The following is a 27448-nucleotide window of genomic DNA, read 5'->3' as shown; positions in this document are numbered from 1 at the left end:
GTGTATATTATCAGAGCTGAATAGATTGGGATGGAACTGAATATCTTGTTTGTTTCGAGGCATGTAGATAAGAATTCTAGTCATCTTCGGTAATTTTTGCTATATTGGTGGAGTTGTGATTGGCTTGTTTTTTGACAAATAAATGTTGGCATTTCATATATTTATATGTGAGATTCTCTGTTTGATATAAGGTGCTTATTTTCTTTGGAGATGCTTTGCATTTTAAGAAACATTAGCAGTGCCAGGTCTCTTTGCCTATGGGTGACTTAACTTCTCTTATGCTACTTGCTATCTTGGTGTACATAGAATCTTCTGGTTCCTGAGTATGCTTTGCATGTACTTGATCATAATGCTGAGGAAAAAAAAACTTTTAGCATATTCATCTCTGTCAGAACTATGACCTATATACAATGACAACCTTCAGCACTTCGTAATTACTCAGAGTACAGTATCTTTACTATCTTCAACATCTTCATCATGGATAACAGCAGAAACTTGAAGGTGCTTGTAGTTTACCAAATCCTGAAACCTGTAATGCTTGCGATTGTATAATATGTTTCTTCTCATAGCCCATTGTCATGGTTCTGTTTTTAGTCCTCTTCCATATTATTCAGTTTTACCCTATATGGATAAAAATCAGTTTCTTTGTGAATTAGAGATGCTGTTATTTCAGGATATAACCAATTGTCATGTAATGAATGGTTAGCTCCTTTCAACATGAAGTGGATACCCTTTTGTAGGATTTTTTCCTCTAATAATTCATGGTATCTATTACTTATTCTCTTGCTCAGATACATGGAATTTCAGTTGAAACTGATTAGCTTTTGTCATATTTCAGCTAGAAATGACTGAAACCAATCATGTGTGCTACTTTTAGAAATTATATTGCCTTTGAGTATGAATTGGGTCGTTTCTTTAATTATATTGATGTAATTAGCATCAATTCTAGAACATATTTATTTATTTATTCATTTTTGAGTCATAAGAAGAGGTTACTTTTCTCATCTATATTACTTTTGCTGATAATTTTTTGAAATAATCCATGTGTTACCATATATTCATAAATATTTTTAATTAGTTATATTCTCTAAGCCTCAAAAAAGATATAAATAGATGAAATAAAGGCTTAAATAAATTTTATTTACTAATTAAATAGAAATATCAGATAATATATGGGACAGACAAGAAAAATCATGATTTCCACATACAATTAGTTTCGTTTTGAACTCGAAGTATGGGATTGGGATGTTCGTAATTCTATTCAAGATTTAGATAATTAATTGCCTAGAAGTGCTACTATTGACCTATAATTGATAACCCTAGCCTGTTTTTGTACTCTAAAGAGAGTGAAGGATCTGTTTAAGAGATCTTTTAGGGGTTTTCTGAGAGATTTTGTCAGGAGAAAGAAGAGAAATGAGTCTAGACGAAGTTGACCTAGCCCCTCGACCACCCTTCGGTGGAGCATCTGAGCTCAAATTGGATGTGCCATACCAAATTGTTGTCTTGTTTCCAAACTTTATAAATTGCATTATAGTGGTTAATACTTGGTACACAGTATGATCATAAATGTTGTATTAAGTTCATATCCATATGCAGTTTTATAGTCATGCACTTTATTTTTGTAGACGTATGCATAATTATTTATTAGATAAGTGGATTTATCAAGCAATTGGCTAACATATAATTTTGAAATTGATGTCTAGCATGATTTTCTAGTATATTCACTGGTTTTCGATAGAATTTTAAATTTTTCATAATTTTACACCTTCCATGTGAACCAACAAAACCATACTCCAAATGATTCCTAATTTTTTTGACTGAAACTCCAACTAAAATTGCCTAAACTGAAACTTCATGTGACCAGCTGTAACCTAAACTGGTTTCAAACCTTCCTTAGGTGATTGATTAAAACAAAACTGGAGAAAGGGAAAAATATATAACATTGTTGACTTGAAGAACATTTGTTGTAGTCCGATGAGAGGTAATTTGCTGGCTATTGTGTAATGAAGGAAAATTTATGTAATACAGTAATGAGATTATTAGGAGATGAGCAATGTTAAGCTGATAGTAGATGCGGCAAGAAATTCTTTATTTTAGGAGATGAGCAATGTTAAGCAATGTTAGGAGATGAGCAATGTTAAGCTGATAGCAGATAAGCAATATGTAATACAGTAGTGAAGGCAAGTTGTTGATTTGGATGCAGCATGCTTATGTTATATTGCTCAAAGAAACTGGTCCGATTGTCTCTTTATTTTAGGCTTATATTTCTATTTTGACATAGAAAATCTTTCCTACAACAATATATCCATCTATATCAGTTTAGGAAAGCCTGATGAAAAGAGTAGCTATCGATAATGAAAGAATAATCAGTTTGATGTTAAACTTCTTGATCACTAGTATATATCCTTCTATATTTTAGTTTGAACAGGTTATGTTTTACAAATTCATGTTTTATTTGGATCTTAACATCCACAATAGCATCATTTATATACAATGAAAATGTAGCGAAATAGTGGTTTCTTCCTCAATTTATCTTTTGACTTTAATGTCTTAGTCTACTTGGAGCACTTAGAACATCATATTTTGTTGTAGTCAATGTTCTCCATCATTGTGGCTATATATTTCTATCCTACTTTATTATTTGGACCAAGGTTTGCAATTTCGGTACTGGACCCTGTACAGGCAACATGCTGATACAGTATCAGTACACTCGGTATGGGAGACGGTTCAATATACCGAGACTCATTATGCCTTCGGTTTGGTATTGGTATGGCACATCCAGTACAGGGTAGTACACATCGGTATGGTGAACCTTGATTTGGATAGCAACCATACATCATCAATTTATAACCAGGAGAGTTACTGAACTGAATTTTAAAGACATTTTTTTCACCAACACAAGATTGTTAGACTGTTAATCGAGTGTAAATAGGTATAAGCTTGGGGGTTCGAATCTGACCAGCTATGTCTTAGGAGGGGAAGAGTGTCCCCACTTCCTGTATCAATGTTACTTGGTATTGACTTTCTTTTTATAATCCTAATAGCTTAACATTTTAGTAAATTAATTGTCAATATCCATTTGACTTATATATTATCCTCACTAGTTTTGATTGGTATCGGTAGTTGAATATCGAAGCATACCTAGAAGGCATGTTAAATTGACTAGGAATCTATAATAAGAAGTTCATAATTTTACCATAACAATTACTTGGAAAATTACTGCTTCTGCTCATCCTTGAATTAAAAGAGATATCTAATTCTATTAATTTCACTGTCATCTGATATTAAATACAGAATAGAAATGGAATAAGTTGTAACTCTTCAGAGTATTAGAAGCATTCCTACTCTTTATTACAGATCGTTGGTACTTCGTGTAGCCATTTCTAAGTGTATTCATTCCTCATGTTAAATATCTTTCCAACAGAAGATAGAAAAAGAAAGAATGTCTGTGGAAATATTCAGCAAGTGGTGATGAAGATTTGGTCATATAGAGCGGTAGGATAGTCTACCATAAAACATAGTAAAGAGGAGGAAGGGGGTCTTGGTAGGAATCAAGGTCCGCCGTACCGGTACCGGTCGGCGTACCGGTGGCCGGCCGGACCGGTACGGTACCGGTCCGGTCCGGTACGTACCGGCCAGTACCGGTACGGTACGCGGTGGTTTCAAAAACCACAGCGCGCAGCGCTGTGGTTCTAAAAAAAAAAAATCGTACCGGTGCGAACCGGCCGGTTCCGGCCGGTACGGGCCGGTACCGGCCGGTTCAGATAAAAAAATCGGGAAATACCCGTTTTTTTGCCGTTCCGGTACCGGTCTAGGACCGGACCGGTACGTACCGGCCCGTACCGGCCGGTACGGGCCGGTACGGCATTCCATGGTAGGAATACTTTGCAGTGAAGGGGCTTAATCATGGGGTGGCCTTTTGCTTCACTGGTTGGAAGGAGAGTCTTGTGATTAAAGGCTAAGAAATGAAACTCGCCACTTGGTCCTTAGGAACTTTCCCAGCAAACCTCTGAGTATAGCTGGTTAAACTACTGTAAGTGCTTGTTTGGTTGCCAGATAATTAAGGTTCAGTCGTAACAGAATAGATGGTAATGAAATGTTTGTTTGCTGTTTTAGGCTGCATTTGTTTAAAATTAGTATTCCTAACCTATTGATTGTAGGATAGCAAAATTACTTATTAGTAGTTAAGTGGCTGTAATTGAGGGATATGCATGTGTGGACCAGTATTGCATGTATATGTATATGTATATGAACTTGAGAATTGGATTAGACATGCGTCCAAGTGTTTGAATTTGAAAGAGAAGAAAAGACAAATATGGGGATACATAGAAAAAATAGTTTTAACTAATCTCTATCTATGTATTTGTTGATCATAGAAAAGAAAATATTAAAAGATATATTTGTTTAGGTCTTCCAATATGCATGTTTCTCATCCAAATTCTAAAATTTCCTATTAGCTGAAGCTTTTTAGAAAAGTAACATCTTGTAAGGTTCTTTTAATACCTAAATTCTTCATTAAGCTCTAAAAAGAATAGAAGCTCACTTTTAACACTATTGTAGTGGGTCAAACTCATTATTTGAGTCCAATTCTCTATTAGAAGCTGTAGTTTGATAAGCCTTTAACTGTTTGATGCATATCTAATTTGATTATATATGCAAAATGAATTCTAGGAGCTGGGTGTGAGTAGTCCAGGTAACAAATGTTGGAACTTCTTGCCTGTTCAAGTCTATTAGGGTCTGCATAACAAGCAAGGTTCTTATTTCTTGGCTAAATGAAAATTTCTGGGATGCTAAGTAAACTATGATATGATAGGTACAAGGTATCGGTTAATGATTCTCCATCTAAGTGGTATGTTTTTCTAAAATGATTTTCTAGAACAAGTTTCTTTTTTACCCTACAGCACTGCTTGCAGTCAAGTAGTACCAAAGCAGTTTTACAGTTGAACAGCATGCTCTTTGTGAGACTTTGGAAAAGATTCCTGTCTTAGTGTAGAAGTAGGATGCAACTTCTAATGGACTTGCATGTACAAGACTTATTGCAAAACTATTGACATGGACATATGTATCAGCCTTATAGAACTGCCAAAAATTTGACTTGTACTCAATTGGGCGCCCAATGTGATGGTAGAGCTTGATTTAAACGAGTTAAATGGTTCACCTCAGGGGTAGCAATGGTTTCGATCAGGTCAGGTTTGGTCAGGTCAGTATCTTTACTACTAGCTTCCATATAGCTTGACTCAAAACTGACCTAGCTAGCAAGCAGGTCTAACTTGGCTGACCTGAAAATGCTGGTGGGTTAGCTAAGTCAACCTTGACCTAACTTGAATAAGAAGAGAAAAAAATTGTGGCGGCAATGACATTTTGCTTATATAATAGCAATGTGTGCAAGCAGCATAGCGATGGCAAGAGGCAGTGGAGGTCCATAACCGTAGGTGGGCTAGGAGACGGGGGTCATGAGGTAGTAGACTGAGTTCTAGTTTATCGACCCTTGGCAGCTATAAGGCTTTGCATTTAGAGTGGAGGTTGCAGTAAAGGAGAAGAAGAGGTAGAGGATCACATCAGGGTTGTGCGACGGCTAGCACTAGTTGGAGGTGGGCTTGGAGATGGGTATCTAACGGAGGAGGGAGAGGAGGATACAATGAGTGGTAATTGAGTTAGATCTCCAATTGCCACCCCTATTGACCTTGATGACCAAGTAAATAAAATTAATTTCATTTTCACCTAAATTTCTTTATATAGAATTGGAGAAAACCCTAATTTATATTCTAGAAACCCCTATCTCTGTGGAAAGAAATCCTATTTCTTATGATTGCTGTATGGTGATCAACCAGCCTTAGCACATACCTTTCCACTTGGTAGAGGTCTAGGGTTCGAATCTTGATGGTAGTGGTGGCTCCACCATATTCTTGAAGAGAAAATGATTCTTCTTTGGTGGCTGTCCATGTGTTTGGGTTGGGGAGGGAGAGTCATGTTTATGAAGCTACTTTGACTTCCTTTAAATACTGTTGGATGATCCACTTATCATTGCATACTTCCACATCATAGGAATTGGTACATTTTATCTATGCAATTCAAATTGACACAAGTTGACTCAATCAAATATACTATTGATCTGCCTTGTGTTATGGAATTATCTTAGGTTAACCTATTTAATGTTCGAGTCGTAGACCTTATCCAAAAGTTTACTTTAATGTCAAGTTGGTTTTTGTGCCCAAGTCTTTCATAATTTGCCATGTCAAGGTTACATGTGTGTGGTCACAATATTGAACGAGAGTAGTTTCAGATCACCTAGATTTTGTGGTTAGGTCTATCAAATCTGCCACCTCAAGGGTATGTGTTAGACCTGTATGTGATCATGATATCAAATGTGAGTAATCTTTTAATCATTAATATTGTCACCCAAGGTGGCCTATAGAGCATGAGATAGCGAGCATTTGATTTTTGGTAGAGAAGTTGAAAGGTATGGGTAGTATGTCTGCCAAAAACAATGATTTATTAGTTTAACAAGTGACAAAAGATGTTTTTTCTCATGAGTGTGGTACATTTGGCAATATGCATTGAAATAATTGTGCCTTACTTAAAAAAGTTGCAAAATAGTTTGTAGCCATCGTTAGTAGAGTCACCAATTGCCAATATGTTCTATTCTAACAAGCAGAATTTGTTCAAAGTCATGGGCGGAGTTGGGTATCACAATTCATATGATTGTCTAATGGATAATTTCTAGTTTATTGTTATGGGAGACAATGAGTTGGGTCGGGTTGTGTCAACATCTGATTCAAGGCCTAATTAGCTTGACCTGAACATGGGTATATCTTCTAGTGGGCCACAATTTTTTGGCTTAAACCCGCTGATGGATATTTGGATCACGAGGACTTGACTTGGATATCAAGGATGGAAAGAGAAGAGGTGAAGAGGAAGATAGAGAAGAGAATGTGGATGATGAAAAGTTGTGGCTTAAGTTAGTTTGATTGGTTGCAGTAGGGAGATGAGAGACTATCTGATGGTGCTTCATGGATAGCTTCGGCATGGGGGACAGATGATGAATGGATAGCAGGTGACTGGTGCTTGTGGGGTGACTGATGGCGGCAATATGGTTGTGGTAGGGTTTTGCTGCTGGTGGGATTATGGAGGTGTGAGAATGGGCCCAGTTGGTTGTTGAAGGGATGGAGGGGGGAGGGGTAGGAGGAAAGGAGAGGAAAGGGGAGAGAAGAAGAGGAAGAGAGGAAAGTGAAGAGTATGAGAGAGGTGTTCAAGAGAGATATGAAAGGGGAAAAAGGCTCGTCCAGTTAGGGATTAGCATCTTTGATATATATTATATGTATTAAGATTATATATGCTGATCCAATGGGCCAACTTGTCTCAAGCTGAAGCTCTGAACCCAACAAGATTTAACCTTTCCTAACCTGAAATTTGACCTAGCTAAGGAATGTGTTGGTTAAATGGGTTGGGTCCAAGTTCAGTGGAATCCACTTGAAGGTTTTGGTCAACTTTGCTAGCGCTATTTACTTTTTTGGTGTCTCTTTAAACCATTTTCCTATGAACATTTGGTTGTGCTTTCCATCAAACTATCTCAAGAAGCCACCGTAGGGAAATTATCGATCTGTGTACAATAGAAAGTGATCTCTTGACCTTAGACCTGACTTGTTCATATGGATTGTGTATTATCTTCAATGCTAAACCTGTGCATTGACTTGACCATGGTAGTATTTGTAGGGAGTTGACCAGGGATATGAGATTGCATGTTTATTCAATGTGGAGCATACCAAGTACTCATGAATTCCCTTTGTTAAGTGGAAGAAATTTTCTATGGAATGCTTATTTCAAGAGGGTCTACTAGCAAGTTGGATTTTATGGAATGTTTTTGAGAAAAGATAGGATGAGAACTCCAGTAAAAGATGATATGAAGCTTACACTTGGAAAGGGTGGAACCCATATCAAAAACAATTCTACCTGTGAATCAGAGCTTAAAGATCAAATACTGCAAGTGTGAAGGATAGAGTTCGAAGACATCTTAGTGTTATAATATGGTTAAGTAATAGAAAGCTTCAAATATGAGAAGCTTTGATCTGGACATAGCTATCTAAAGATCCTTATTATCGTGTTAAATAAAGTACACTAGTTTTTATCCCTTTTTATTTCCAGTTTTTTATGTATGTTCAGCTCATCAAGCATTGCTTTCTCAACAACAAAGATGACACTGAAAAGTTTTCCTGTAATTTCTCTTTTAGATGAGATCAAGGTACGCGGTACCGATCATACCGATATACCAGTAGACACCGGTACCGGTACCGAACCGAGCCGAATTAGTACCGTACCGATGGGGCTGGTTCGGCCTGGTTTCGACCCTGTTGTCGGTTTTTTTTTTGGTAGGAGGGAGTTCTTTCACTTTTGGATCTTTTTTTGATGTTTCTATGTTTAGGTTTAAGGTTTAAACTAGATGATGCATCTTATTACTTCCAAATGATTCAAATAATGAGATGAAGAATATAAAATATCTTCAAATTAAGATACAATTGATTACATACATTTAAAGCACTCTTAGATATCTAAAATCGGACGAATGGCGATGCTTCTCGTCGATATCTGAATCATCAGCATAATAAGGAGGTAGATCAACCCATCCCTCTAACCAAGCGGCGTTGTAGTCATATTTGCTCAATTTCCGAGGAATGCGCGTCGGATCATAAGAACTCTCGGATCTCTCGCTGAAGCTCTGGCTCTGAGAGGTGTCTTGATAATATGACTGTGAAGGGGCCACATCCGAATATTCCGATACGAAAATCCGACCCGTAAGACCCTTCGGGCTGCGCAGGGTAGCAGCCACTGAAAGATGACTCCGATGCACCATATTCATAGGCTGGCTGAGGCCACGGATAATAGGAAGACTCGAAATCTGATACATCAATAGATCCTACTCCATATGCGAGATCATCTGCAGCTGCATCCTGGCCTTCTGAACGACCTCGAGGAGCCCATCTTCGATATGCAATGGTATTTGACCAGGATCTATCAGACGACCTACCGTGGTCCATATCTTGTATATCATGCGTAAATTGGGACTCACCGGTGTATCGAAAATCTTCCTCCGGCTGTGTCTCATAAGTAGTACCATACTGTCCTCCACTTCCTCCATGGCTAGCAGATTCATCACCACCAAAATCTTCATCACTGTTGGTCCAAGTCTCCTCCTCGACACTCTCCATTGGGCCCCTTTCCTTTCCTTTTCTCGTTTGCTGGGATTGACGCCCTCCTGATCGAGTTGACTGGGTACTAAAGCGTCCTTGTCCTCGCATATCTCGATTATCTCTCTGAGAGGGAGTGTCGTACCAGTCATGTGGTGACTGGCTCCCCTCTAGCCATGCTCTATCAGCTGTAGGAGTGCGTGAAATGTTGCGCTCAACCCATTGCTGTGGATCGACCATAGTCTCGCTCGCTATGAAGCCAGCTGGTCGTCGAGGCGATCCTGGCTCATCAAGTTCGGGCTCCTGCTGCTGGCCCACAAGCCAACCGAGCATAGGATCATCGTCATCATCTGTGAAAGTCCTATAGATAGGATCTGCATACTTGAGCTCCACTTCCTTCTGAATGCATTTCAGCCTCAACCGTAGATTGTAGTGCACATAAACTAGGTCGTTGAGGCACTTTTGTGTCAAACAGTTTCTCTGTTTGCTATGGATGAGGGCGAAGGTAGACCAGTTGCGCTCATAAGCACTTGAGGAGACCGTTTGGGAGAGGATCCGGATAGCTATCCATAAGATTTTTTGTGGATCCGCCAAAATGAATCCACCATTCAGCTGCAAAAATATTGTAGATAATTACATATATGATGGTCTTATAGTTGAAGATAATTCAGCTGCAAAAATGTCTTGCAGATTTGTATTGTACCTGGATTTATAGTTGTTTTGCTCACGACAGCTGGTCGTTGTCTAAATAATTTAGTCTGTGAAAAAGAAGCTTGTTGTAGTATGTTAATAATATAAGATCCGATATATTTACATATGCTACTAAATCATAGTTACCTCTTCTATGCATGATGCGGCGACTTTTGGATCAAGCTCTTTTTTTCAAATAACATTATGCAGAGAATTAAGAAGTTCATCATCCATACCAATTCCACTCTCGTATTGAAACCGGAGATTTAGGTAGTATGCTGCACATAAACGACACCGTCTTTGTAAAATTATATAAATATATCCATCAATATAATTATCAATATTATTGCTTACCTGCTAGATGCAATTTTCTACCCATTTGGACTCCCCACCACCGCTCAATGATGTCGATGTACTCGTGGGTATGGACTACATCTGCCTCTATGATCCAAGCCTTTGCCTTCTCCATCATGTGATACAAAATGCCCATCTAGGGGTACTTCTCGCTATCGACGGTCCGCAACACTTCATATAATGGTTTGATAGCCTTGATTATCGCATTGGCTCGCTGCCAGAATGACTGCCCACTTACCAAGTCTTCCATCCGCATCCTCCAGTGCTGGCCTGGGCATATCTACTTTTTTGCCCCTCGGGACTGACAAACATCTGACGTAAGGCTCCTTTCTTCTTGATAAGGCTATCAAGTGCAATTTAGTTCGTAGCAAATCGTGTGACTCCTGGTCTCAGAATCTCTTTTCCTGCATACTTTTTTATCAACGAAAGAACCTAAGTATGGCGATAAATATACCTGGTGATGCGTTGGGCTATCTCCACCGTATGTTGCACCCTACGGAGTTTTTCAATATCCATCAGGATGAGGTCGATGCAATGTGCAGCACATGGGCTCCAGAAAATTTATGGTCGCCGCTCCATCAAGATCTTCCCGACCAACTTATATTGCGGCCCATTATCAGTGACGATCTGCACGACATTCTCCTCTCCAATCTAATCAATCATCTCCTCCATAACTCTGAGGATGTATGAGGCGTTGTGCACCTTATCCGAAGCATCAACTGACTTGTGGAAGCAGATCTTCGCATCATAGTATATCAGAAAGTTGATGATGCACCGCTTTATCGGACCGGTCCAACCATCACACATCAGAGTGAGCCCATATGTGGGCCACTTTCTCTTATATGAGGCAATCCAATTTTGTCACTCATTGTTGTCAAGAAGCTCACCATAGATATCCTTCGGACCTGAAGGATCGACACCGGGACCGGCAGACTGTATGGCGGAAATGACAGACTTGTAGTATGTATTGTCTACAGCATTTGCTGGGATGTGACTAAAGTGGAATAAGAATCCAAGAGCTCGCCACATATTCTTCTTCTTCTCATTTTTCTATATTGTGTCTACCCTTTGCTGCTTCGAATCTCTCCTGGAGAAGACATGCGGATCTACATCAGGGATTGACGCTCCTAGTGGAATTCCTTCGGAAGACTTCTTCAGCTAGCAAAACCACCCAGGATAGATGCAATCCGGCCACGTCCTCTGCCCTCGCCCTTCCTGACTGAGGTTGTCCTTTGAAACTTTGGATCTTATCTGCTTCCACTAGAACCGGCGCCCAACTCGTAAAACGAGGGCCCAAATCGAGTCGATGCCTCGCCACCTCCTCCTGCTGCTACTAATCATCCAGACTCGCCCGTATAGCATCCTAGATCTGTGCCTCCTCATCTAGACCTTCGACCACCTGTGACTCCATTAAGTGCTAGGAAGGTGCTTCTGTAGCTTGGCGTTCCACCTCCGCTTTCTGCTTGGCAGCCCTCTCCTTGGCTGCTTTGATCTCAGCGAGGTTTTTCCTCATCAGCTGACGGATCTTCGGTGGGCACTCGAGGCACGTAGATATCTCACGAGAATTATCGGCTAAGTGTTGCTTTAACCTGGTTACCTCTCCTTCCTTGAAACATTTGTGGCAATAATTGCACTGAAACTGGTGCCATTCATTGAGCATCTTCCCATGCTCCCAGCCAATATTACGCTCTTGAGGTTGCCATCTCCTTGATGGCTCCATTCTTACGACCACATTAATTTTTTTAAAATTTTAAATTATTTTTTTATTAAAAATTAAATTTTTAAATTTTTTTATTAAATTATAAATTATATAAATTCTGTAAAAATAAAATTTAATGTCACCATTAACATCGTCCATATATCGACAACATATAAAAAATTCAAGATGAAATGGATGCATTGGACATCATTTTCTATTTTTTGGCAATTTTTGACTTATTTTTTAAGCAATTTAAAAAAATATTAAAAAAAGAATATAGGGAAAAGAAATCTTACCTTAAGTAACTTTTGCTGGATTTTTTTTGAAGAAAAATGACGCTTTCTGACCCTCAATTTTTTTCACGCCTTTGTCTTTGCCTTTCTCTTCTTTTCCTCCTCCTTCGTCCCTGATTTTCCTTTCACCTTGTTTCTGACTCTGCTTGATGCATCGTTCGGCTTTTATAGCCGACGCATGTATTGTGGCAGCCATGCTGGATGCTGTGGCACCACTGTATGTGCCACAATGCTTGTCCTTTTCTTTCGGTCTGCGCTGTGGCACTTTCAAAAGTGCCACAGCGTATGGCACTTTTGAAAATGTTGCCTGCCCTCTTTGTTGTGGCACTTTTGAAGGTGCAAAAGTGCCACAGCGTATGGCACTTTTGAAAGTGCCGCCTGCCTTCTTTGCTATGGCACTTTTGAAGGTGCCACAGCGCGTGGCACTTTTGAAAGTGCCGCCTGCCTTCTTTGCTATGGCACTTTTGAAGGTGCCACAGCGCGTGGCACTTTTGAAAGTGCCACCTGCCTTCTTTGCCATTGCACTTTTGAAGGTGCCACAGCGCGTGACACTCTTCCTTCAATGTCACTGTGTCACTTTTACAGCGTGTGGCACCATAGTCTGCTGAACCAACTGGTACCGATCAGTTCAGCCTGTATCAGATCGGTACCGACAGGCACCGTTCCGGTACCAACATTGAATCGGTTCCGATCCAAATTGGGTTGGAACCGATCGGTTCGAGGGCCGTACCGGTGCGAATCGGCTCGATTCACACGTTTAAGAGTGCCACAGCGAGGAGGGCAGGCGACACTTTCAAAAGTGTCATACGTTGTGGCACTTTTGAAAGTGCCACAGCACTGGCTAAAAGAAGAGGGCAGGCGTTGTGGCACATATGGTGGTGTCACAGTGTCCAGCATGGCTGCCACAATGCATGTGTTCGGTTATAAAAGCCGAACGATGCATCAGGCAGAGACAGAATCAAGGTGAAAGGATAGGCAAAGACAAAGGAGGAAAAGAAGAGAAAGGCAAAGACAAAAGCGTGAAAAAAATTGAGGGTCAGAAAGCGTCGTTTTTCTTCAAGAAAAATCCAGAAAAAGCTAAATAAGATAAGATTTTTTCCCCCGTATTCTTTTTTTAATATTTCTTTTAAATTGCTTAAAAAATAAGTCAAAAATTACCAAAAAATAGGAAATGATGTCCAATGTATCCATTTCGTCTTGAATTCATTATATGTTGTCGATATATGGATGATGTTAATGGTGACATTAACTTTTATTTTTACAGAATTTATATAATTTATAATTTAATAAAAAATTTAAAAATTTAATTTTTAATTAAAAATAATTTAAAATTTTAAAAAAAATTAATGTGGTCGTAGGAATGGAGCCATCAAGGAGAAGGCAACCCCAAGAGCGTAATATTGGCTGGGAGCATGGGAAGATGCTCAATGAACGACACTAGTTTCAGTGCAATTATTGCCATAAGTGCTTCAACGGATGAGGGTAACCAGGTTAAAGCAGCACTTAGCCGGTAATTCTCGTGAGATATCTGCGTGCCCGGAGTGCCCACCGAAGATTCGTCAGCTGATGAGGAAAAATCTCGCTGAGATCAAAGCAGCCAAGGAGAGGGCCGCCAAGCAGAAAGCGGAGGTGGAACGCCAAGCTGCAGAAGAACATTCCTATCACTTCATGGAGTCACAGGAGGTCGAGGGTCCAGATGAGGAGGAGGCACAGATCCAAGTTGCTATGCGGGCGAGTCTGGATGATCAGTAGCAGCAGGAGGAAGTGGCGAGGCATCGAGCTCGATTTGGGCCCTCGTTTTATGAGTTGGGCGTCGGTTCCGGTGGACGCAGAAAAAATCCAGAGTTTCAAAGGACAATCTCAGTCAGGGAGGGCGAGGGCAAAGGACGTGGCCGGATTGCATCTATCCTGGATGGTTTTGCTAGCCGAAAGAAGTCTTTCGGAGGAATTTCACCAGAAGCGTCAATCCATGATGTAGATCTGCATGCCTTCCCCAGAAGAGATTCGAAGCAGCAAAGAGTAGACACAATGTGGAAGAAGAAGAAAAATATGTGGCAAGCTATTAGATCCTGGTTTCACTTCAGCCACATCCCAGCGAATGCTGCAAACAATACATACTACAAGTCTGCCATTTCTGCCATACGGTCTGCCGGTCCCGGTGTCGATCCTCCAGGCCCGAAGGACATCTATGGTGAGCTTCTTGACAACAATAAGGAGGAGCTACAAAATTGGATTGCCTCATATAAGAGCAAGTGGCTCACATATAGGCTCACTCTGATGTGTGATGATTTGACCGGTCCGACAAAGCGGTACATCATCAACTTTCTGATATACTGTGATGCGAAGACCTTCCACAAGTCAGTTGATGCTTCGGATAAGGTGCACAACGTCTCATACATCCTCAGACTTATGGAGGAGGTGATTGATTAGATTGGAGAGGAGAATGTCGTGTAGGTCATCATTGATAATGAGCCGTAATATAAGTTGGCTGAGAAGATCTTAATGGAGCGGTAACCACAAATTTTCTGGACCCCATGTGCTACACATTGCATCGACCTCATCTTGATGGACATTGAAAAGCTCCGTAGGGTGCAACATACGGTGGAGATAGCCTAATGCATCATCAGGTATATTTATAGCCATACTTGGGTTCTTTCGTTGATGAGAAAGTATGCAGGGGGAGAGATTCTGAGATCAGGTTTCACACGGTTTGCTACAAACTACATTGCACTTGATAGCCTTATCGAGAATAAAGGAGCCCTATGTCAGATGTTTGTCATCCCGAGTGGAAGGAAAGTAGATATGCCCAGGCCGACACTGAAGGAAGTAGGATGGAAGAGTTGGTAAGCAAGCAGTCATTCTGGAAGCGAGCCAATGCGATAGTCAAGACTATTAAACCATTATATGAAGTGCTGCGGGCCGTGGATAGCGAGAGGTACCCCTAGATGGGCTTTTTGTTTCACATGATGGAGAAGGCAAAGGCTTAGATCATGGAGGCAGATGTAGCCTATGTCCACGTGTACATCGACATCATTGAGCGGCGGTGGGGAGCCCAAATGGGTAGGAAATTGCATCTAGCAGGTAAGCGATAATATTGATAATTATACTAATGGATATATTTATATAATTGTAATAAGTTGGTGTCGTCTATGTGCAGCATACAACCTGAATCTTTGATTTCCGTACGGAGGTGGAATTGGTATGGATGATGAACTTCTTGATGCTCTGCATAATGTTATTTATAAGATAGAGCCTGATCCAGAAGTCGTCGCGTCATGTATCGAAGAGATAACTATGATTTAGTAGCATATGTAAATACATCGGATCTTATATTATTAATATACTACAACAAGCTTCTTTTTCACAGACCAAATTATTTAAAGAGGGCAGCCACAGCTTTGGACAACGATCAGTTGTCGTGAGCAAGACAATTATGAATCCAGGTACAATACAAATCTGCAAGACATTTTTGCAGCTAAATTATCTTCAACTATGAGGTTACCATATATGTAATTATCTTCAATATTTTTGCAGCTGAATGGTGTATTCATTTTGGCAGATCCACAAAAAATCTTAAGCGGATAGCTATCCGGATCCTCTCTCAAACGGTCTCCTCGAGTGATTGTAAGCGCAACTGGTCCACCTTTGCCCTCATTCATAGCAAATAGAGGAACCGTTTAACACAAAAGCACCTCAACGACGTAGTTTATGTGCACTACAATTTGCAGTTGAGGCTAAAATGCATTCAGGAGGAAGTGGAGCTCAAGTATGCAGATTCCATCTATAGGACTTTCACAGATGATGACGATGATCCTATGCTCGGCTGGCTTGTGGGCCAGCAGCAGGAGCCCGAACTTGATGAGCCAGGATCGCCTCGATGACCAGCCGGCTTCATAGCCAGCGAGGCTATGGTCGATCCACAGCAATAGGCTGAGCGCAAAATTCCACGCACTTCTATAGCTGATAGGACGTGGCTAGAGAGAAGTCAGTCACCATATAACTGGTACGATACTTCCTCTCAGAGAGATAATCAAGATATGCGAGGACGAGGACGCTCTAGTACCCAGTCGACTCAATCAAGAGGGCGTCAATCCCAACAAACGAGAAAAAAAAAGAAAATGACCCCAATGGAGAGTGTCAAGGAGGGGACTTGGACCAACAGCGATGAAGATTCTGGTGGTGATGGATCTGCTAGCCATGGAGGGAGTGGAGGACAATATGGTACTACTTATGAGACATAGCTGGAGGAAGGTTTTCGATACACCGGTGAGTCCCAGTTTACACATGCGACATAAGATACGGACCATGGTAGATCGTCTGATAGACCCCGGTCGGATACCATTGCATATCGAAGACGGGCTCCTCGGGGTCGTTCAGGAGGTCAGGATGCAGCTGTAGATGACCTCTCATGTGGAGTAGGATCCATTGATGTATCAAATTCTGAGTCTTATTATCGACGGCCTCAACTAGCCTATGGATATGGTGCATCGGAATCATCTTTCAGTAGCTACTACCCTGCGCAGCCCGGAGGGTCTTACGGGTTGATTTTTGGTGGCACAATATTCGGATGGGCCCCTCCACAAACATATTATCAAGACAAACATCTCTCAGAGCCAGAGCTTCAGCGAGACATCCAAGAATTCTTATGACCCGACGCGCATTCATCGGAGATTGAGCATACAAGACTACAACGCCGCTTGGTTAGAGGGATGGATTGATTTGCCTCCTTATTATGCTGATGATCTAGATATCGACGAGAAGCATCGCCACTCGATCCGATTTTAGATATCCGAGAATGTTTTAAATGTATGTAATTGATTGTATCTTAATTTGAAGATGTTTTATATTCTTCATCTCATTATTTGAATCATTTGGAAGTAATAAGATGCATCATCTATTTTAAACCTTAAACCTAAACATAGAAACATCAAAAAAAGATCCAAAAGTGCAAGAACTCTCCAAAAAAAAATGACGACGGGGTCGAAACCAGGCCAAACCAGCCCCATCGGTACGGTACCGATTCGGGTCGGTGCCTACCGATACCGATGTCTACTGGTACGTCGGTACGATTGGCACCGCGTACTTTGCGTGGCACTTTTGAAAGTGCCATTCTTGGCGCTGTGGCACTTTCAAAAATGCCACAACGTGGGCACTTAGCGCGTGGTTGTAGCTACGCGCTTGATAAACTCCCCTATACCGGTGCGAACGAGCCAGTTTGACCAGTACGGCCCTTGAACCGATTGGTTCGGACCCAATCCAGATTGGGTCGAAATCGATTTCTACCTTGGTACTGGACTGGTGCCTATCGGTACCGGTCCGGTACGGGCTAAACCGACCGGAACTGGTCGGTTCAGCAGACCATGGGTGAGATGATAACCTAGTTATCAAATGCTGCTCAGCTGTTTAAGGTCAATGACATTTTGTCACAGATTAATTTGAGAAAATATATATTTTTTAAATTTTCAGCATTTGATTATCAACCACTGGCTGCTCTGTGTACTTTTTGTCTTTAGTATTTTATTAGTTAACATTCACCATTAGCTTCTTGTTCCACCTTTTCTTCACCGCTATTCATCCATCCTCAACCATTTCCTTGAAAGTTAAAGAACTCAAAGTATTATAGCAAAATTATACATTTCACATTTGTCAGATGTCCTTGTCGAAATCATGTGGGAACAGTGATTCTCTAGTAGGGCTTTTCTTTATGGTCAGCATTGTGCTACATAGAAGCTTTCATCTCCCACAAAATCTAAAATTTCCTTCTGGAGTTCTGGTCTATTCCATAGGGATGTCAATTTCTGATACAAGTGAATGTTTTTTGGTTAGCCTTCAATTTTAATGAAATTCCTGAGATCTCTGAAATTTTTATCTTCCCTGGTTTCCTCCATATCATACATGCACGGAAGCTTTAATGCTCTTTGACCATTTCATATGAGATGATTGATAATGGAGGGCAACAATAATATATGGATATATTTGCTAATTTCTGTTATTTAAAGTTAAGGCAATGAGTGTTCATAAGAACAAAATAGAAAATCTAATAAATCTAAAACTCTTCCTAATTGAAAATTACCATTTTTTGATAATCCTAATTTAGGTGACTAACTGCAATTACAAATCAATATAAGCTAGCAGTTCACTAAAGGACATTGTTTTGTATTTCTAGCCTTGGCAACCTTTACTAGCCACTAGTAACACAAATTGCAAAATTAGCATAAGTGCGATGTTAACATATTTTATATTGATGAAAAATGTGTTATGCTGAAAAGATGGCAAGTGTTGATCTTCATGTTCGGTGATTGGCACAATCTTAAACTGCCCATCAGTGTACATGTCTTGAGCTCTCTTTCAGTCAACCTAAGACCTTTTAATGACCTTTTTGAGAAATGACTATGACAATGAGGACTTTGTTAAGAGCATCAAAGCAAAGAGAGAGTTGATCTGCATCATCTTATCACCATCCTAGAGATTTAGCTTTTCTTTTGACCAGACCCATTTTAAGGACTGTCAATGAACAAATCATGATCAATTTTCTGCTGTATGGTCAGTTTCTGTACAGCCCATGCAATTCCAATTCTAGCTTGGAAATCTTCTCAAAGCTGTGGCATCGATCTGCATTCCTTCTATAACCGTTTACACTTGATTAACAGCCTGCCAATCTTGTATTGGCAAAACAATTGTCTTCAGTGAAAAAAAAAGCTGGTTGTAAATTAATAATATATGGGTCACTGTGCAAATAATAAAGCAAGGATAGAAATCTATGGCTACAGAGATGGAAAAGATTGATTGCAACAAAAAGATAACGTTCTAAGTGCTCAAGCAGATGGAGACATCAAAGACAAGCAAATTAAGGAAGATAACCAGCATTTTGCTAAAACTTTTGGTTTATATAAATGATGTTTTTGTGGATGTTAAGATCCAAATAGAATGTGTCTATGTAAACATAACCTTCTAAACTAATAGATTAAACAATAAATACTAATGATTAAGGAGTCTGAACCCATCACAAGCACTGACACATGTAACAACTTTAACATTGCTTACAATATCTGTCTTACGTTTTGGTTGATTATGAAACTAAATCAAGAATATGATTCCATGGCTACAGTGAGAAAATATAACAAGAATGCTGGAAAAAATTATAATGCGATAGATTCACATTCTCAATTCTTGGTGAAGCTCCTGTGCCATATTATATTCTTTTAATCTTTCCAATTAATCTGTCATCATTATTAATAGCACAACTTTAAGCTTTCTTAAAGCATGGAGCAAGGTTCGCCAAATCTGTACTGCAGATCATACTGGCCGGCAACCAGTTTGATGCGGTACAGGTTCATACCATGCTGTTCCAGGGCGTACCAAGAATAGGGAGAGGGAGGGGGAGGGAGAAGGAGAGAGAGGGAGAGAAAGGGAGAGAGCAAGGGGGGGAGATGAAGGTGGAGAGAGAGAGAGGGGGGGAGGAGGATAGGAATTTAGGGAGGAGGGCCACCATTGATGCGGGGGGAGGGGGAGAGATGGAGAGAGATGGAGGGCAAGAGAAACCACAACCCGAACCCTTGGAGAGGGTGGGGAGAGAGAGAGAGAGGAGAGAGGGTGAGGGAGGGAGGGGCAGAGAAAGGAAGATATAGGGGGCTTACCTGGGAGCAATGGCATCGGTTGGTGAGGGCGAGACCAGTGCGAGCAAACAAGAAGCAAAGAACATCTTGGGCCAGCGAAGAACAAGAGCGAACAAGAGTCGAAGGAGAAGCGAACAAGAGGATTTTATATATGGGGGCTTGAATCGACATGAGCGGCTGAGCTGTCCCAGGCCAGCACCGGTATAGTTTGGTATGGGCCGGTTCGGGTTGGTTCGATAATCACTGGCATGAAGTGTTTTGGTGGCTTTCAATCCAAAAATTTATGTTTATTGCCTGCCCAACTATCCAATATCTTCTAAGGACCTAAAATATCTGGACATAAAATCTCATGCTTGCAGTGATGGAAAACATCATTTTGGTCATGGCCATGCAATATTTTTCATTCCTGAAGATAGTTTTGGGATTATAGTGTTGTGAATTGTTGGCTAGACTTTCGAGCTGTTGCAGATGATACCTTGCTCCACACTTTTGTCTCTCTTAAACTATGCATCCTTGTAATTGTGGCTCAAGATTAGTATTTAAAGATGGAGATTGTGCTTATCTTAGAAGAAAATATTGCATATCTGATGGATTACAAGAGGGCCCCCAGTAAGCTAAAGACTTGGCAATCTACAATGCAGTCTGGGAAAGCTGCATTCTTTTATGACATGAAGTGGGCCTTAGCAGCTTAGATAGTTCCTTGCCAAAAGACCCATTTCAATGAAAAGATAAAAACTTCATTTCAGCTGAGCCACAGATTTATGAAAAGATAACTAAATGTTATCCACATTCCTTTCTTGCACTAGTAATATAAAAGCTGAAGTCATCTGCACCAACTATAGCTTTCATATGTAAAGTAAAATATATCAACTTAGATGATTCCAATAAATGTTCTTCTTTCCGAAGGCTACAATAGCAGAATGAAACTGGGAACTGACAATAACTCCAGCTGTCTTCTGTGGATTTATATGGTATCTTTTCAATAGTCGAGAATTTCTCTATGCAATAGTCACTGAATGTTGGTATGGTTGTGATCACATCAGTTGGTTTAGTTAGACCTTCATGTGTGCATACGACAAGAAACTTATGATGTAAACTGTTGTTTGTTTCAAGTGCTACTGGTGATCATGACATGTAATTGGCACCCAAATGAATATATAGGGGACAGGTTTGCTGATGCAGAAAATGCAGAGGCGGGTCAATCTATAATTACATACATTTTCATGATTAAAAGACCCCTTATATTCATTGTATGATCAGAACGCACTTCATTATACCTTGTACCTCTGCAGCCCTGAATTTGTTGAATAACTGCAAATGATTTTCCCCTTGTAACGCTTGCAGAGATACTGTTACAAGGGAACAATTCTTTTCATTCCAACAGCCAGCTTCTTTGCAGTTAATAGCAACCCTTGTACATGATATTCCTGTAGTCTCATAATCTTTGTGTATCTTGTAGTTAAATGGAGTGCCATACAGTGAACAGAATTTGTGCAAACTCTGATGGCAGATAACTCGTCAACCTGGTTGTTTCATAGCTGAGGGATTTGGTTCAGACATCACCCTTTTAGGGCTAGGGACAGATAGATCAACATTCAAAGTTACTTTTTTTTGTTTGTTTAATTTTTTTACAATAATTTCATCTTCTTCATCTTCGCCAGCATCATAGTTTGACAGTGACACTATAGTAGTTAGTAATAACATCTAATTTCTCTGTTGCATTACTATATATCTTGGATACATTGAGGCATGATAGATAAATAGATTCGAATTAAAATGCCCTACATTGTTGCAGTTTCCTTTTTCACTTGTTGAATACTAGCTTCATGCGTCATCTTTCGAACTGACAATTCTCATCCAATTGTGGCTTCATTGGTCATTAGAAGGTTTGAATTTGTATGCCTCGCATCACATCTCTCAGAAAAGGATTTGTGTCAAAGAAACACAAACGCATGCAAACACTTTTGTTTGCACACGCGCACACAGACCAATAGAGCCAGCAACTTGATCAAACTCTCATCTGGATCTTCCATTTGTTTGGATCCTGTTACAAAAGAAACTTACATATATGCATAAGTATTTTTTGTCATTGCTGCATCTAATTTAATCTATAGTCCTTCTCCAGCCCAGACCAATTCCTCTCTCTCTCTCTCTCTCTCTCTCTCTCTCTCTCTCTCTTTGTGTGTCTGCGTGCGTGCGTGCATGCTTCAAGCAATCTTCTTTCTCCTTTAAGATTCCCCGGTGAGCTTCAAGCAATCTTCGAATTTTTGGAGGTAGCCCTTCGAACTCCTCTTCTTGCCGGTTGCCTTCATCATAATATTGGCCGGCCAATTCCAAAAATCTCCTTGATGTCGGCGCAACCTTCAATTCTTTTCCCCAAACAATGTGGCCAAAATATTTAATCTTCCATTGGGTGAGGTCATGTGCGAGGCCTTTAACAATTTTCATCCTTACGCAAAAGTTCAGTCCACCCCTTCGGTTGCATGGTGCAAGTGCATCATTCGGTGCCTCAAATAATTCATGAATTTCTTGAGCTCAAATATCATACCTTGCGACTTTCCAAATGCTGTCCTACCTCAAGTCTTTGGTGCGAATAAGTGCTTCATAAGTGTCCTTAGTCTCTTTGGCTTCTTCCTTGGGTTGGTACACAAGCTTGAACTCATATTGTTGTAGCATTGTTTGGAAATATTGCTTTGATTTGCTGCCAGCTGCTAGTGGGGAGGCTTGGTCACCCGCCAAAGCTTCTGATTTGCTGCTACTGCTCTTCGGGGTGGCCGCCAAGCTTTTGGCCTCATATAATTCCACAACTTGATGATCCAAAGCTGGGATTTGAAGTGGTACCTTAGCTTGGTTCGCTGTTACACAAGTTGCAGAATTTTTGCAGCTGCTGAAATTGTTGTTGCCGAGTTGGGTCCGTTCTTGGATGCCCATAGCTGGATGTTCTTGGTATTGCTTGTTACTGTATCACTAGAACCTCCTCTTGCTTCAGCCCTCAATAGATTGGGCCCTTCTGCATCATCCTCTTCATGTGGTTCGGCATGCTGCAGAGTTTTCTGTTGCAGAAATTTCTGTGGCTGCCGAAGTTGGTGCAGAAATTTCTGTCACTACATGCTCTAACTCCTTGAGCACCCCTTCGTCATCCTTATTGCCATCGACCTCCAAGAGTGCTTGGCCAGCCTCTCGCTACTGGGATGCTTCATTGGGTGTTTCATCATGCTCGACCATTTGTTATGGTCTGGGCTCTTTGCTGAAATTGGGGCGTACAAGGTATGCTCCGTTGTGCAGCTCTCTTGAGGCCGTGGTTCTCCCATAGCATCCTCACCACGGTCAGCAACACTTGGCTCCATTCTCTTCTCCATATCTCCTTCCCGGATTCCAAGCTTTTGAGCATGAAAAAGTTCCTTCTCGGGTCGTCTCATGCTATCATGGCTTGCCCCAAGCTTCATACACTCTCGGACCTTCTCTAACTCTCTTTCTATCATCATCAATTGGCCTTCTATTTTATCTGCACTTCTCATGTTCTTCCTATATTTTTCTTTATGTTTTGTAGGGCCATACTCCTCTTCTCGGGCATCTCCCCTCCGGCCTCTCCTAGACTCTCTTTCTTTTTTTTCTTTTTTCTACCAACTCTCTTTCTTTTCTTTCCTTCTCTTTCCTTCTTGATCCTTCACTCGGGCCCGTCGAGAGGCATGCGACCAATGCTTCTCTTCATTAAACCTTCTATACATCCTTCCCCCTTCATACTCCCCGACTCTCATTTCCAACCTATCTAAGCTCTCATTAGTTTCGGCAAGAGTGGAAGAAAGGTTTTCAAAGGTTTGGCTTAAGTGTGCTGAACTTTCTTTTAAGGCCTTAAGCCGTGCATTTTTATCCCAAGTTATTACTTCGAACCTCCTTTAGCTATCACCCAAGGGATGATCCGGTCCTCCTCTTTTATATGAAGATAGGTTGTACACAACACAATCTTCTTTCATTACAATTAAAAGTTTACAACATGAAGTTTCTCATAACCCACTAGGTTGATTAGAGCAATGTTAGTTTCCAAATCACCAAAGTTGGGGAAGGAGCATAAGGTACTACCGGTAGCCTCCCTTTATGCTGCCCCTAATATTTCTTTTGGCAAAACGGTAGGGTCAAATAGCTTGAGGTACTACCAATAACCTTCCTCTTGAGCCATCCACGGGTTAACACGGCAATGCTTAATCAAACCCTTACAATAAAAGTGCTCACTCCTCTTTTTGCAAAGACAATAATAAGTTGCAGAAATTTAAGCACTATTTGCATGCATATTAACTTCTAATGTACCCCCTCTCAAGTTCAACAAGTAAAATGAAGGTAGTAAAGTAAACTCCTCTTCTAGGCATGCAATGTAAAGTAAAGCACCTAAACTCAATCCAATATGTAATCCAAATTTTTCTTGGGGTTGTAGGCGTTACCTCTGTAGAAGAGATCTTCCAATGAAGCTCTCAATAAAAGCACCAATCTTGGAGAGCGGCTTTCGGCCCCAAGCTACCATACCAATTCCTTGTCTTAAGCTCCTTGCGGATGCCTAGAGAGTGTACGGATGTGGGCCGAACGGGTAACGCTAGATGCTGTTCACCTCATTGGAAGGCCGTGGAGAACAAGTCAAGGGGCGGGTCTATTGGCTGCAACTTGGCCTGACCCTTAGCTTGTTGGAAAACACTTGGCACGCTCCTTCAAATGGTCATGGGATCCAAGACAAGAGGTGGGTCTACTGGTTGCAGCTTGATTCATCACTTGGCTTGAAGAAGAACAATCAACACAAGAAGATATATAGAGGAAAGCTTGTTGATGGATTCTATTCCCAAAAGATCAAGATACAAGAATAATCTAGAAGAAACTATGATTGGTCTCCCTAGCCCAAGTCTTGGATAAACCCCAAGACCGAATACAATAGGGCAAAGCCCTCCCAAGGCCTTAGGCCGAATACAAAAGCCAAGCTTCCCAAGCTCTTGGTGGCTGAACACTATGCTGAATACTCTCCAAGATGCCCTAATCTTCCTCTCAATATTCTTTATATACCTCCCTTACAACCCTAAGAAAGGCCAAGGCTGCTCTCCAAGTCATGAGCCTTGGGCGGATGGTTCTAGTGGCTGAGGTGTCGGCATGGCTACTCTCCAAGTCATGAGCCTTGCCCGAGTGAGGTTCGGCCAAGGCTGGTAAAGGTTCCACGCATGCGATTAATGGCTTGGAGAGGTCCTAGAAGGCCTCCAATCTCTCTCTCCCGAAGTTGGATGGTTGTCTCGGTCTTCCGGGGCGATCAACGGCTAAAAATCCTCCAAGAAAAGGCCCTCCTACGGTCTGTATGGGACGCGTGTCCTGGATGCACGGGACGCGTGTCCCGGTTGACCAGGTCACGTGACTCGGGAGTCCCAGTCTGGGTCAGGCCAATCTCGAGCCTCGCCGAAGGTCGAGCCGACCTCGGCCAAAGGCCAGGCCGACCTCAGAGGCACTTGGCCAAGCATTGGGGGTCTTGACTAAGTGTGAATGAGCTTGGCCAACGCTTGGCCAAGTATGTAGGGTCTTAGCCAACGCTTGGGCAAGTGTGAAGGCGCTTCGCATGATCCTCCATTGGCATCTTCCGGGCCTTGTATCTCCCTTAGTTGTGGGCCCGGATGGCAGTGTTCATGGAGGGTCTTCCACAAGTTTCCTACTAGTGTGCGGCGGTTGCCGTGACCCCCGGCTAGCAAGCTCGGGCCGGGAGCATGACATCAGCAAAAGCACCAAGTCTCTTTTTTCATCTATTTTTGTCATATTTTTTCATTGTTTTGCGACTCTTGTCAATGCCGACAAGATCATAGAACTGCAACATTAATGCTAGAAATGTTTGTTGCTAATATTCCAAGAATTCAAATTATAATCTCTTCAATATGATTTATAATCCACTCATCATTCTAATTTTTTGGCCAAAATCACACCTTTTTGAGGAGACATGTAGACCTAAGATCCTTCTAGCTATCTTAAACTGGGATATCTGGTCACGTCGAAGGCCTGTTTTAGAATCTTAAGCCCCGTTCTCCATTTTTGGCCTTTGAAGTTCCCAACGATCTGTAGATGACTTTTACTGTTAACATCGGAGCTACATGGATATTGGGCATTAAGCTTATGGGTAGTTAGCAACTACCCGTCGTCATGGTGTGGAACTTTTCTCTTCTATATGCTTGTTTTACGACAAATTCTGGTCAAGGATCTTGACCTATAGATCTGCTTGTAGGAATTTATGATCAGAGAATACAAGAACTTTTCTTTGGTTTGTGAAGTTCCAAGCTTCCATAGATTCAGATGAGAGCTATGCAAATATTTGGTCGTTAAAGCTTGTTGGGTACGTATCCAGCAACTGCAAGTTATCAATTTCGACCAAAAGAAATCTACCAGTTATCAATGTTACCTGATGCCAGATGCATTGTTTTAAACTTGTTGCTCGGTATGTTTCTTCCACAAGGAGTTCTTCTGTTCAAGGATCTCAATATTTTTCACCTATCTGCAGGAGTATTTGGTCCCACTATCAAAAGACTAGAACTTGACGTATCTTGCCGAAAAAAGATAAGGACATAAAAGATGGTAGCATAAGTTTTTAACCTATGATGTTCCACTATTTATCTTGAAACTCCAGCACATCTAGATCATGATCTTAGCATATTAATTGTGAGGACCTATGCGGGCGTTTGTTTAGTCCCACATCTGTTATTTGCTGAAAAAATCTTAGATATTTATATAGGACTAAGAAGCTCAAAAAATATCTTCCGGCTAATTTTTTTGGGTGAGGTCCTGAGTTGTAGCAAATGATATCAAAACAAATTCGGTTCATAGCCTATGTGGATTAGGGGACACTGCCGTAAGGATTGATGGAGACTGACTATGGGCTGATCATAGTGCTTATGATTAGATTTGAATGAATTTGAACCCTTAATCCGACGAGGACGTCAGGACTTGAATGAGGGGAGTATGTGAGGACCTGTGCGGGCATATGTTTAGTCTTACGTCAGTCATTTGCTGAGGAGATCTTGGATACTTATTCAAGACTTGGCTAGTCTTTGTTGGTGAGGCCCTGGGTTGTGACATTAATAATGTGCCGTTATCATTAGAAGCACTTGTGGTCATTCCACTCTTGCTGTAAACATCTCTCTTTATTCTTCCTTGAGACATGCTGAGATGTTTACTGTTGTATCTGCTAATTTAAACAGTTAATGGACAAAAATTCCAGATACCCAAGGCGAAATAAAGTATAGTGGACTCTCACAAGTAAGTCTTGTGTTCAACTTTTGTATGACCAATGGAAATGGAAAAGAGATGCAGATAGCTGTTTTATTTCTGCTATATTGAGTTAGGGCTTTAATTACTGAGCGTATGTGGTTAGCGTCTGATATAGATGTTGCAAATATTTAAGAAAAAAAATGAAAGGTTCTGTTTTTTTGCCATGGAATCTGCTTGGTATGCCTTATTGGAGTGGTATTCCTCATGGACTAAAATCTAGTGCCGCTTGGGCAATTCTCAAGGACAAAGCCTAGGGTCCATCCACTTGCTAGCTGGTAGATGCTGAGAAGCTGCAGGATTTTTAGGCTGCATTTGGCTTCAGTATCCCTTGTTTTTTTA

At 41.0% G+C, this 27448-nt stretch overlaps 1 protein-coding gene across 2 annotated transcripts in view; it reads left to right on the top strand.

Moving 5' to 3' along the window:
- The window catches only part of LOC103695562 (transcription factor TCP20-like), a 29409-nt gene extending 1978 nt beyond the window's left edge, over positions 1 to 27431 (top strand). Inside the window, exons 2-3 of one of the 2 annotated variants that reach the window (XM_089926853.1) lie at positions 1 to 12625; positions 12752 to 27431. The gene's annotated coding sequence lies outside the window, so the exon portion shown is untranslated. The other variant, XM_008776926.6, reaches the window with a different exon arrangement.
- The last annotated feature ends 17 nt before the right edge of the window (positions 27432 to 27448 follow it).

This window comes from Phoenix dactylifera, chromosome 12 (assembly GCF_051530095.1).
Source record: "Phoenix dactylifera cultivar Ajwa chromosome 12, Ajwa_hap1_PhDact_Kaust_v1.1, whole genome shotgun sequence".
In the NCBI taxonomy this organism is placed as follows: domain Eukaryota; kingdom Viridiplantae; phylum Streptophyta; class Magnoliopsida; order Arecales; family Arecaceae; genus Phoenix; species Phoenix dactylifera.
Note: the sequence above shows the minus strand (reverse complement) of the source record. Positions and strands in the feature narration are given on the sequence as shown.